The sequence below is a fragment of the Hetaerina americana genome, unplaced genomic scaffold, assembly GCF_022747635.1.
Source record: "Hetaerina americana unplaced genomic scaffold, ioHetAmer1.1.p SCAF_6, whole genome shotgun sequence".
In the NCBI taxonomy this organism is placed as follows: Eukaryota; Metazoa; Arthropoda; class Insecta; order Odonata; family Calopterygidae; genus Hetaerina; species Hetaerina americana.
The window spans coordinates 41396763-41410351 of record NW_027287205.1 but is presented as its reverse complement, the minus strand read 5'-3'; positions in this window follow the sequence as shown (position 1 = coordinate 41410351).

Below are 13589 nucleotides of genomic sequence, written 5' to 3'. Positions count from 1 at the left end.
TCAAACTAATCTTCCCCTTTTCCTTTCCTTTCTTCAGTTTTAAGCGAGGATTCAGCTGCTACAGTCCAATGGGTAATTCGCCCCCGGTGAAATCAATACCTTATAGAGTAATTACAATAATTATGGCTGCAGGTAAACAACGTTAGTAATCAACGGAGCAGTTATTGGTTCATTTTCCAGCGTCACTGAATAACGAGCGAGCGAGCAAACGCGAGATAAACGCCCGTGGTTATGCTCCACGTCAATCAAATCTGCGTAACGGGTTGCGAGCAACCGCGGCGCTTCACATGCCAATTTTCACGAATAGCAATTATATTTTATCCTTAGGATCACACGTCATTTTATGGTGGATAAAGTCGGAATGAAGTATTCCACTAAAACGTGTGTTTCTCATAGTCTCGTTCCTCCCTACCTCGACTCCCCTATTTTTCCTATGTGTAATTTCCCTCCCTCTATGGAACAGACTTTGACAATGATAACTGTACCAAGTCAAGGATTGTCCATTGACACCTCAGCTTCTCAATACATTTATTTACTTAGCAATAATCCGAAAGCAGCAATTATTGACCTTTACATCTGAATTTTTAACAATAATATCTATAACAATAGACACAATGACAAATACCCATTTGGGGAGTATATAGTGATAGTGGCATGAGAAACATTGGAGATAGGAATTAAGGTTGGTGGATAGTTCCTAAAATCAATTAGGTTTGTGGATGATCATTATAAATTCCTACTTAGGAATGGGATAAGAATAAATGTTAACCAGACAAAGTTGATGAGGTTTTGAAGAAAGACGAAAGGCAACTTGAATGTCAAAATAGCAGGTCATAAACTAGAGCAAATGGAACAGTTTTTCTACCTTGAAAGTGTTTTGTACCAAGATGGTCAAAGTCGTAAGGACATCAGATGAAGAATCGCGTTTGGTAAAGTTCTCACGAGGAGAGAATTGATGACGTGAACGTTAAGTTAAGAAAAGACTTGTGAAAACTTTGATATAGGGCGTGGTTTTGATCCAGTGCAGAAACTTGGTAGTTAGATTGATGAGATAGGCGTATATTGGAGGCTTTTGAAATGTGGATATGAAGAAGGATAAAAGGGAAAATGGGCAGAAAGAAAAATAAATGAAGTACTACTAGGATTGGTGGGAGGAGAATCAATTTTTTTTGGAATATTCCATAGGAGGCTGGAAAGGTGGATGTATTTTAATTGTGGGTGAAATATTATAGGACTTAAGAGTAAAGAACGTGAGGCAAATGAGGCAGGGGATGGAAAAGGATAGGCATGTTGGACGGAATGAAGGGAGATAGATTGTATGCGGAATTTGAAGAGCGGATTATTGCAGTGTGAGGTGTGCCAAGTTGTGCCCATACAAATACCTACCTTCAACTGTAGCCTCCCGAATAGTAATAATATGTCAATAATTACGTCGTACACTAAAACTTATGGCAAAAGATGGATGGCTCAGGTATGGTCTCGTTAATCTCGACTATGTCAATGGAAACAAGAAACTTTTAGTTGGTGCTATTACTTTAACCCAAAGTACCCCGCAGCGACTTCAAAATCCTTTTTTGATTATTAAATCCAATTAAATCACATATATACGCATTGAGCGTTAGGGATTATTTCAGTAAAGTTAAAGTTTTAAAAACTGGTGTTCATGTTTCATTCTGTCCACAGCCAAAATCGTCGTGTATGGTCGACATGAAATTGTTTTCTCTTAAATGTTTGATGAGGCACTGTTTATAGAAATCCGTATGTATATTATTGTTTTTTTTGTAGAAGCTTACAAAAATATAACCAGCTTCGCCTATGTAGTTTGACAAAATGTTAGATCATATATGTATAATTTGTTCTGCAACGTCCACCTACGTTAATACAGATAAAGGACAACTTTCTTCTCCTTAGTGAATTGCGAATGTGGCAATCACGCTTCAAGGTAGAAAATTTTTCTGATCTCCTACATACATGACAGAGTGTATGTTTGTTGTCATATTCCATCAGATTTATTTTTTTAGGAACGTAACTTTGGTTCAAATAATTTCTAAGAATCTAATTTTTTATTTTATTATGGCATTTTTGTTTAATATCTTTTGTTGATAAAAGTATTTATCAAGTTATAATATTATTTTTCCTTTTTTAATCAAGTCATCATATGATTTTCATGCTGCCAACAGTCTGTAAAAAGCAAATGGCATTGATACGAAAAAACGTGCTACTAAGATATAACATGACTGTACGCGCGTGTTCTCAGTTATTTCCCAATGCGTCTTCAAAAGTGAGATATCCCACTTCAATCAGAAATGTTTACATTCACGTCTCGCCCGTGTGTTTCAAGACTCCTTACTGCCTTACGAGCGACTATGGAGAATGCAGGGAGTGGGAGTTTCTGGTACAATTAAATAGAGGTAATTTATGGTTGCGTTTGACTTTCCGAAAGTTTTCATGTCCGTCTCAGCCCGTCTAACCTTCCGGCTAGGCGCCTGGCCAATCTCTTGCTGCTGTCCCATGATTTTTCTCGCCAGCCAATTCTGCAAGGATGGAAGCACAGTAAATTGTAGCAAGAAAGAACTTACATGTCTTGGAGAGAAAGTGCTCGCTAGTGAGAAAGGATCTTTACTTTGTCTTAGGATAAAAGTTTTTGTAAATGATTATCGGATGAATTCGGGCCGTCGAAATATGTACTGTATCTCCATAATGGTCAGGTGCTGGGCTATCTGACGTTATATTGCGCTCGCCTGATATGTCTTTAGTTTGCATCGCGACCCCTTTTGCAGTGTTTACAGAACTGAACGTTTGCAGCTTGAAGATTGTTGATCTGACAAGGCGGTGATATCACCACTAAATATTAATAATGTTGATTATTCTAGCAACAAAATGAATTTATGAAAATGAGGATTCCATCATAAACACTACAAATGATTTACTTGTTTAAAATGTAATAAAAGCCGAAATTGAGACTTTAAGACTCCGAGTAAATTCGGCCTTAAAAATTACTTTGACTTCAAGTTGGTGAGTTTATTCTGCTTGGAGAACGGAAACTTATGACAGTTTTCATTACAGTACATATATTTTTATTTCAACATTCTTACTTAATGACGTTAGCGGTTTAGCCAATACTGTTAAATTGTGGTATTCATTACTTGACAATTTACGAAGCTTCTTGATCTGCTATTATAAAATTAAAAATATTGCTTCAATATTTGTTTATCATTATACAGCACATTAACATTTTGCCTTGATTGATCATGCGAAAGTTTGAAATGGACGAACTTCTTCAGTTTCTCGTTAAATTTAACTCTGGTACGACAGCAAGCTTTCCCTTACAATACATGACCTGCAATTAATATAAAATACATGAAATTTAGAATCGCGTATGAACCCGAATAAATTTTCTAACCCCTCGAGCAGTAAGCGCTTACCGAAACACGATGCTATCATGTTCCATAATATGGTTGGTTATCTAAAATATGCATTTTTGCGCCGAGCTTACAATGAATGATATTATATTCTTTGACATGCCAGAAAATACTTCGTAGCAATAGTTTAAATTTAGGCATCTTCTAAATTTAGCGATGCCTTAAATTAAAATTTACCATTGAAATGTTTCCAAAAGAAATTTTTACTGCTTATACGAGAGATTTATCTTGCTTTATGAGAGCACACATGAGACAACCATCTGTCTATGTCTCTTCAACCAGTTCTTAACGTCAATGTTCTCTTTTAATCACTCCTTTCATTGTCATTTGCAAGAGGTTACCTTCTTTTATTGGCTTTATTATGCAAACGCGACGATCCATTTTTACGAAATTTTTTAAAATACCAAAACTGTTTTCCGTAAATTTTCTTGGAAAATTAAAAAATTTGATTGATGAATGCATGTGCCAGTTAGACTTCTTAAACTTACTTCTTTTTCTGGTGCTGCTAGTATCGACATTCGGAAATTATTTTGACGAATTCGTCTTCAACTCTCATCTACTGCCACTACATTATTTGAGGAATTAATACCTTGATAGTTCTACTAAAGATATGACTTTAAATGTCATACCATATCAGTTTTCTTTAAAATTAAATTACTTTCATGAAATTTTATTACTATTTGTTTATTAGGTAATCTACCGGTTAAGGTAGGTTTTTGGATGGACACAGCTACTAAATATTACTTTAAAAAAGGGCAATCAACAGTTATAATGTCAATTTTGCCCATTTATTTGTTACACGAGGGATAGTCAAGCCGAAAGTATTTCCTTAAAATTTTAAATATATTTTTGTATCGATTTCTCTACATAATTATAAAAAACTCTCATATAATCTTTTCCATAAGCAGTCTTGATGTCGTTCGATATAATTACCCCAACACTCTGTTATATCACGGATACTTTTCGGAAAACCATGTCTATAACTACTGCCAAGGCATCTGGCGTCACCGTTTCGTGTGCCAAGTGAGTCTATTATGAAATTAACACTTTTTAGGAGCTTACTAGTCCAACATTACTAATGGAGTGAGATGTTCCCTTGCAGTGCATATTGCGAGTGGATTTGCCATGCCTATACTATTTTTGCGTCATATTTTTGCGTTATGACATCGTGTTGCCAATTTTTGTCCATTCTTCAAACAATGGATATCACTGTTGCAAACTGACAGGACAGCGGTATGACATTTCTACGTTTTAACGCACTCTTAAAATTCCCATTTGACTCAACCTTATGTATCCTTTTTTTTAGCTATGTTTGTCCTATATTTATCATTTTCTGCACCATGGAAATTTTTTCCCATGGATGTTTGCTTAGAAGCAAAGTGACTTATCAATCATTTCCTCCAACTCCTTTGTTTTCAGTACTGTTCCAAACACCTCTCTTCTCCTGGTCCCCCCTCTACCGTTTCATATTCACTGCTGAGTGGTGCGGATATCATCCGCGTTTTTATGAATTCAGCTCTTCAAGCCCGCAATCAAGCGTTTGCTATTCGATACACCCTCGTTCAGTTCAGCGTTAAATGTTTTCTTGTTTTTTTTCTCTCCATGCCCCGTTTTTGACAGGTCTCACGATGATTAATTAATTATTTTTCAATAGGGATTCACAATACCGTGGCTTTGAAAAGTGATTAATCATTACTGAGCATTCTTGTAGTCTATAATGGAAATTATGTTTACTCTCGTAGGCTCCACAAAAACTAGTTCCAACTGTCTAAGATCAGCTTTAATACGAAGTCTGTTCAGTGAACATTGGTACTGCATTATTTTTATCGTATAAATTATTGTATAAAATTTGAAATTTATGTTATAATTTATAGCTGAATGTGTAATGCCTAATGTGTGCATGTTTCATTGATTTGAATTCAGTACTGCGTTAGCAGAGGCCGTTTGCAAGTTGAAACAGGTCCAGTTAGCTTATGCCCGTTTTTAATGATGAAAATGCTTTCCACGAAGGTTTCCTTCACTTTGAGAAAAGGTAAAAAATCTAATTGAGCTAATACTAGACAGTAAAAAGGATGAGGAACGCATTTAACGTTAATTTTGGGTTATAATGGCTGATTTCGTGGAACCAACAAAACACAAACACTCCAAACGCAATTTTTTGTTAGTTTGGGTGATAATTAATCAAATTTTCAATATCCCCAGATGGTAATCCTAATATTACATGATGATCTATTCTTGCGACAACAGAAGTGTTCTTAATTCCATAAGAGTAGTCAATGGGAGCAGCTCTTGGTCCACCTACCTTTCCAATTTACTTTCTTTCCCCTTTAAGCATATAAAATCATCTTATGGCTGTGCTTGTCGCACCACCATCGTTGCCGTAAGCAAATTGAACTTGTTTCAACTTGCATCGGTTGCCGTCGACTCATTACAAGAGTGAAATCAATGAAATTTGTAAAAAATATACAAAAACATCAAGTTAACATTATGGAATAGAATTATTTCATATATTTCTATCGTATATTATGGAAATAAAAATTTTATGATAGTATCAACTGAACCACTCTCTTAGATTTTCATGACTCTAACTCGGACTTCAGGCTCCTCGATGTTGAGCAAAACTTTTTCGGTTCCTATTTTTTATAGGGCCACTAATTTTGTAGTATCGTCGATAAAACTTACAAAAACCAGTCATAAAAGCATTTATAATCCTTCATAATTTATTATTCCAAAAGAGAATAATTCATTGATATGAAGGTTGACATATTTTAATACTTCAGCATTACTTATTAAAAACTTCAGTTTTTGTCTTTTTCTTTGTTCGACTTCTTTTCTCCATTCTCCCCTAAGCCCTAACTTTAAAAGCCTCAAAATCTACGCCCATCTTGTTGTCTCACCAGGGACCACATCTATAATGCATTATTTTCCTTATTGAAAAGTTTTGCCTAATCTATATGTAATTAGTGTACCCGTCATCACTTCCCTTCTTCTCGAAATTCTTATTTTGCTAACGAAATTCATCTGTTAATGTCTCCACTGCTATGTTCATTTGTGAAATAAATTGGGTAAGTCATTTTTCAGATCATAACTTCATTAGATCTGAAAGTTATAATTTCACCTGTTTACGTTTAATAAAAAAACGGTCAATTAAAATTGAATTGAAAAATTCAAAACTTTTGATTTCATAGAATAATTATCGATAGTTCATGTAGAAAATGAGTAAATACACAGGCTATATTGAGGCGTTCAAACTGCCCGTAATTTTACAAAATTATCAGATTAATAAGGTCAAGTGAACTAATAGATTCTGGTGTCCAGGTAATACCCGGGAGGACATCATTCATGATGCGTGCGCACCTTCACTTTTTCCGGATAACACTATAGTTTTGCAGAAACAATATCTTCGTTCTTCAAATTTTATGCATTATCACTCGATGTAATAATTCTCGTAAAATAAAGAATATCGCAGTAAAAAAATCAATCGCCTAGTTATTTATTGAAGTGTAAAATTCTCGCGTGTGTGTCCAAATCGGTGGGTGTATTCGCATTATTTACTATCCTTCAGTTTCTTTAAATGTGCACTAATCCTGTTGCAAACGCTGTGGACGAAATTTGGAATGGCCGATAACCCACAGTGTTTTAAATGTAAATTTAGTATATTTTCCAAATTTACCCTTCCGACTTCATATCCTCCTCCTCCAAAACTTAACCTTTTCTCATCTGTCTCCGTAAAGTTATCCCACAATCCTTCACTCTAAAACCCTTTATTTTAGTTTCTTTCCCTCCACAGACGTCAAGTTTCTGAGCCATAATAATGATAATATAGAATTGAGAGTTTTAAAGGCGGTAGCCGAGGAGTCAGATTGGACATACACGTCTACCTTGCCGGAATTACAGCAGAAACTGTACATTTTTACTGAAGGTAATGGCTCTCAGATGAATTGAGCAAAGATATGGTCATAACATAAGAGTCAATGTGCGGAAGTTTCTGCCTAAACTCATGGGCACATCGGAGTAGCTGACGTTTGCCTTACTACGATTCGCAAGACTTCAGTTCAAAAGCGAGACTTTGGTCCTTTCGCACCGTAGTTGGTATCATAAACACACTCGTATACCGCCGCCACATCGTCTAAACGGACGTTGTGTTAACGAGGAAGGGAGCGTGCCTAACCCAGCCGGAGACTTGTCATCTCTCCTCCGGATATGACCACTACGCTAGGGCAGCGTAAACCCAACGGCATAACGCAGCTCTGCGGGTTTTATACCTTCATTCCCGGCAGTATTACGACTTTGATGAGGCACATGTGCTACCCTATACCCCCTCCGGAGATATTGGGTCAGTCTCTGGAACGGAAATTGCAATAACTGGTGGGATTATATCATCTTCACCCCCGGCAGATGACGGGGACCAATCCAAATGTCGTCCAACTCGACAATCTCACAAACCTCCATCTTCGTGATTGAGTTTTTGACTCCTATTGAAACGAAAGTCGATGGAGAGTGCGGGGAGAAAGGGAAAAAATCTAGATCCTCCGCGTACCCTACGGCGTACTCGTATCTACGAGTATTTATCCCGGATACTACATGAGGCCTTTTACCTCACCGTAGGCGTTCTCGGGTGTAGTTAAGGACACAATGACAGTATCGACTACATCCCATGAGGCAAAGCGGAAGCGGATGTGCCCGTGTCGGCATCCGTGTACTAGTGTTGTTACGGCAGAAGGCTTTCTGCTCCCTAGCACTAATGCTAGAGAATCTCCCATCCGGCGAAATCGGACATGTTTACCCATTGTGCACTCCGGCAGATATGACACCGACGAAAACTACTATTTTCTCAGCGACTCGGAGTAGGAAAAATTAAAATTAAAAAGAAGATTAAGTAAAGATAAGGTTGATGTTAAGTCATAATTAAAATTATTTACAACGTATGCTCATCAGCTACCACACTGCCATGTTTAGTTATTTCCGTTTGATGAATATCGTGCTTTTCCCCGCTGGCCTTCATGCTTGCCTTCATCCTAGTTTTCCTTTCCTTTGATATACTCTCATGCTGTTATTTAAAATTTACATCATTTAATCTAATTAGCCGCAGGTATTATTCCCCCTGCACGGGCAAACTAATGCGTGCGTAGTTCCCGGAACAGCATCTCAGTAATATTTCGAATCCATAGCCAAGAAAATGCAAAGGAGGATTTTTTTTACCTTATCCTTTATCATCACTTATCTTCATTAAGACACAAGGTCTGTGATATGTTGAGCCATGTCCGTGGGTCAGAAACTCACATCAAGCATAATGGAAAAACGGCGTATTCATACCCGCGCCGAGGAAGGAACGAAATTACTGCACTTAGGCGATGAGGTGTACAAGCCGTCACCTTCATTAGCATTCAGGGAATACAAAAGTCCCTTGAAAAATATCATGAATGAGAACCCTCACGAAGGTCACTTCCCTTCCAAATTACTTAGTCTTCGCTAATCTCCTTGAGAATGGTTGATCCGATTAATTTGAATTAATCAGTCTTCTTAATGAAATTAACTATCAAGAAACACATTTTTTTTCTCGGGAAGAGAATAAAATATGAATCTGCCAGTGGATTAAATCGGATGTTAACATGACTCTCAGTGCATCACAGTTTCAAGCTTTAACCATGGAAAAGGTATCGTGTGTTAACGCTGGAAACCTTTGTCATATAGTATATTGTGGTGAAACCAGTCTCTCTCTTTCCCCTACTATCAAAAGTTTGTCCTAATTTAACTACCACGTTATCTTGTCTTAAATACCGAAACATTGTTCTATATAAATGTTTGTTAAATTTACGTTTTTTCAACTCCATTTGTTATATTCTATTTAGGTCCCGAGCAGATTGGTTTCATTAATTGAATGATAAACCTTGAACACGGTATTGAGTATTCAAGAGCAGGCAATTGTCATTTTTCCTCTGAAGGCATTGAGCTCAAAATAAATATGAAAGTATTGTACTCGTTCGTTTCTTATTTTTCGATAAAGTATTTTACGGAGTAAATTGGGCAGAATTAATTGATTTATTGCAGAAAATGGGAGTAGATTGGAGAAATGTGAGACTTATCTTCAACCTATACATATACCAGACAGCTCAGGTGCTAGTGGTGGGTGTAGAATCATTCTGGGCAGCGTGTGGAATAGAGGTAAAACAGGGCTGTTCAGCTTTACCCTTGCTTTTAAAAGTACATATAGGAGGAGGGAAACAGTAACAGAGGCATTTTAAAAACTGGAGGTGGAAATGAAAGCCGGTGGGGAATACCTAAATATCGGTTAGGTTTGTGAATTATCAAACTTTAGTTTCCCAGTCAGGCAAGGGGCTTGCAAGAGTTTTTGAATATATTAGAAAGTTAGTTCTTTATGCATGGGAAAAGAGTAAACGTGCATGTAAATAAAACAAGGTTACCCAGTTTCCGAGAAAGAAGATAGCTTAGTAAAATATTATATTAGGAGGAAGTATTAGGGGCAGAAGAGGGAGATTTGTGTAAGGTAAAGAAGCTTTCACCAGGAGGTAATTGATGACAGGGACATTGAGTAAGAAGATTAAGGAAATACTCGCTGAAATTTTGATCTGGAGTTTTTATACGGCCTGAAAGTATGGCAGATGGTAAGCGGTGATGGTAGGCTTTAGAAATGTGGGTGCGAAATGGAATGGAAAAGTTTAAATGGATATAAAGAGAAACAAAGGAGGAAGTGCTATTGATGGTGAGGGATGAGAGAGAATAATTGGGAGGAAATCAAAGGAGGAGAGAAAGATTAGAGCATCTTGATAGATAGTGGAATGTTGACTTTCATAGATTGGGATGTTGAACAAACGAGGACGAGGTAGAAAAAGTTTAAGCATAGTGGGCGGAATAAAGGAAGTTAGAAAGCCTTCGAAGCCTTCAAATGATTTCGAAGGATTTTTTCTACTGCGTGGTTTTGAAAACGCATCAATACTATTAGGCTGCCTTCATATAGTTGAGGAAATGATTGTCAAAAGTGACTATGTCTGTGCAGACGCACATTTTTCCTACCAAAAAAAAGTATACATACATGGTTTTCATCATGTGAAATTACCATTTCCCAGTCTCTTGCCCCTGGAAAAGGTGGGTGGAGTTCTAGCGAGAAATTTTAATTCTTAATGTCTGTTGTGATTATTTCTTAAATTTTACCACAGCAAATGTGGTCGTAAAATGTAATTTTTCGCAATTTTTCTAGATCACCCTTTTCTTGACATTATTTTCAAGGTGTTGATCTTGTCACCAAGTCCCCTAAGTGCACATTATATTGGGAAAAAACTCGAATACGGTTTGCGACCAAGGGGCAATATTTGAATAAATGACTCGTCGTAGCATTGGAAAAGACTGGTCAATCATCGTACTCCACCAAATATCTACCACGAATGTAGTTCTTTACTCTTTTGCATACATATACTGTGTGGTCGAAAAGAGGAAATAATATTATCTCGCAGAAGTTTAAGGGTTCTCTAGCGAAAGTTTTATTTTAATGGTCTTCAAAATTTCGAATGATAAAGTACCGACATCGAGTGATTACTCGAATAGGATTTTGTTAACGTGAATATCCTTGGCTAGATTTGAATTTAACGTCCTACTTTCGGGTAGAGAGATGGACTTTACAAAACTTGAAAATTCCTTTTAGATGCCAATTCGTCATTTTATCGTGAGATATATCGAAACATGTGCTTAGCACGAAAAATGAAATACTATTCAAATATATCATAATCCTATCGAATAGAAACTCTTTTTCAAAGTTTCTTTTAAAAAGTACATGGCCATGTTGGATTAGGGGAAACGCTATACCAGTTCAAAAGGGTAGCAAGGAATAAAGTGGGTTTTATTGAAAAATATTATGCAAATGAAAAACGTGATGAAGTTAACTTTTCAAGTCCCAACCGGAGAAGTACAGGATGCGTTCCGAAAGTTATGTAATTATTTTTTTGCCAGTAATTTATTGAACAGATTTGCAAAATCCCTTGAAATTCTTCAAAGTACTGTCTTTGGGCCTCAACATATTTTTTCAGTGACTCTGTCTTGACTGGTATGCGTCTTCGGGGGTTCATCGGAAGGCCTTCGTCACGGCTGCTTGGATCTCTTCTACGGACGTAAAACGGGCTTCTCTCAGGGCTGCCTTTATCCGAGGGAACAAAAAGAAGTCTGTTGGGGCGACTTCAGCAGTATAGGTGTGGTGGGGCAGCGCTGGCACCTGGTGTTTGTTCAGGAACTCACGGACTCATAGCGCGTTATGGCAAGGCGCCTTGTCGTGATGGAGTTGCCAGGTAGCGGAGATGTCTTTTCTCATCCTGATTACCCTTTTCGGAGTCTTCCCAACACATCCACGTAGTAGGCAGCGTTAACCCTCTGTCCTTGAGGAACAAACTCCTTATGGATCAACCTTCTACTGTCGAATAAGACAATGAGCATTGAGCATTTCTTTTCACTTTTGATTTGCTAATTCTTGCCTTTCTGAGGTTGGGGGACAGTCAGTGTGCCACTCAGAGCTTTGGCGTTTGGTTTCCAGGTCGTAATCAAAAACCCAGGTTTCATCATCAGTGATGACGCTACCCAAATAATCAGGGTCATTTTCTATGCGTTATAAAACTTCTCTTGAAATTTCCACTCAGTTGGTCTTTTGGTCGTCTGACAACACCTTGGGCATGAGCTTGGCGCACACTTTCCTCATCGCTAAATCTTCAGTAACAATGTGAAACACAAGAGTAGACGACATTAGTTCATTGGCAACCATATTGATAACCAATCAACGATTAGAGTCCAACAGTTGTCGTGCACGAGCCGCATCGTTGTCGGTTTTGCTAGTTGACGACCGCCGAGAGCATTGTTCGTCGTGAACCTCTTCCCGGCCCTCCTTAAAGGCCTTTAAAGACTTCCGAAATACGGAAATAGGGCAGAGCAGAGTCCCCGTAAGACTCACGAATCATTTTGTTAGTCTCCTCAAGAAATTTTTTTCAGTTTAGCACAAAACTTAGTAATCACGTAACGTTGCTCGATCGTCGATTCCATTTTTTTCGTGACACGATCAGCGCAGAGGTTTAAAATAACTGACCTCCTGCTGCTTTCACAGTTTGGAGAGCACTGAGACTGGTTTCACGGCAAAGCTTAGCCCCCCACCTTCTTCAAATAGTTTAATCCCACTCTGACCAATAGGAGCGGTGCGGGAAATTTCATTGCATTACTTTGGGAACTCCCCATGTATTTTTTTTCAAAGTCAACCCTTCCAATTTCTCTTAGTAAATAATTTGTTCAGTGTGTAAAAATTTGATTCCAATAAGAGGCCCTTTGAATGCTGCGCAAGATGACAATTTCTTAAACCCTTTGCCTAATTTGAGGCAATAAAAGATTTCCTCAATTATCCTCTTGTTCTTCTCCTTTGATATGCGCATTATGTGGAAGCGCATGTACGGATCTAATCCAAATTTGTTCAATTGTTCCTCAGGCAAAGGGTCGTACCCAACGCTTAAAACTGTCGTATTTTAATGGCTATTACATTTCGGTTCCAATTGCAGGCGGAAAACGCGGGGATTGGTAAAGTAAAGTAAAATAAAGTAAAAGTAAAGCTAACTAGCGTATCGTAAATTCTAAGGTATGTTCATTGCAGTGCCCACCACCATATAAAATTGGTGATTCTCATTAGTAATATAATTTTAAAACCATCAAGTCATTAATTTTGGTGCAAGAATTTTTTTTTTATTTTGTCATTTATTTTTTAACTGCAATTGTTTATTTTTTAACTGCAATAAATCTTTCCTTCGTTTCCTACTCACAGCATATTCCAGAGTTTTTTGGGGAAATGTCCCGCATTTTTCCATCTCCTGAATAAATTGGATTACTGGGTGTGATATATTATTAAAATTACCACAGATTTCAATCCGGCTAGTTGAAAGTTGGTACTTAACGTGGTCATGTTCAGCACGGAACTATCGTCGGTGAAGCAAATGATTGTCCTAGATTGGAGATTTTTGATACATAGGTCTGGAATGGGTGGAAAAGGTTAAATGTACAAGGTCTGTCCCAAAAGTAGTGGGACTCTGTCGATTTAAAAAAATGCATTGCCAGGATTGATATATTCACTCAAAAGCCTTCAAATTAGCACCACTGTGCGTCCACAGACCACTGCCATTTTCACGCATC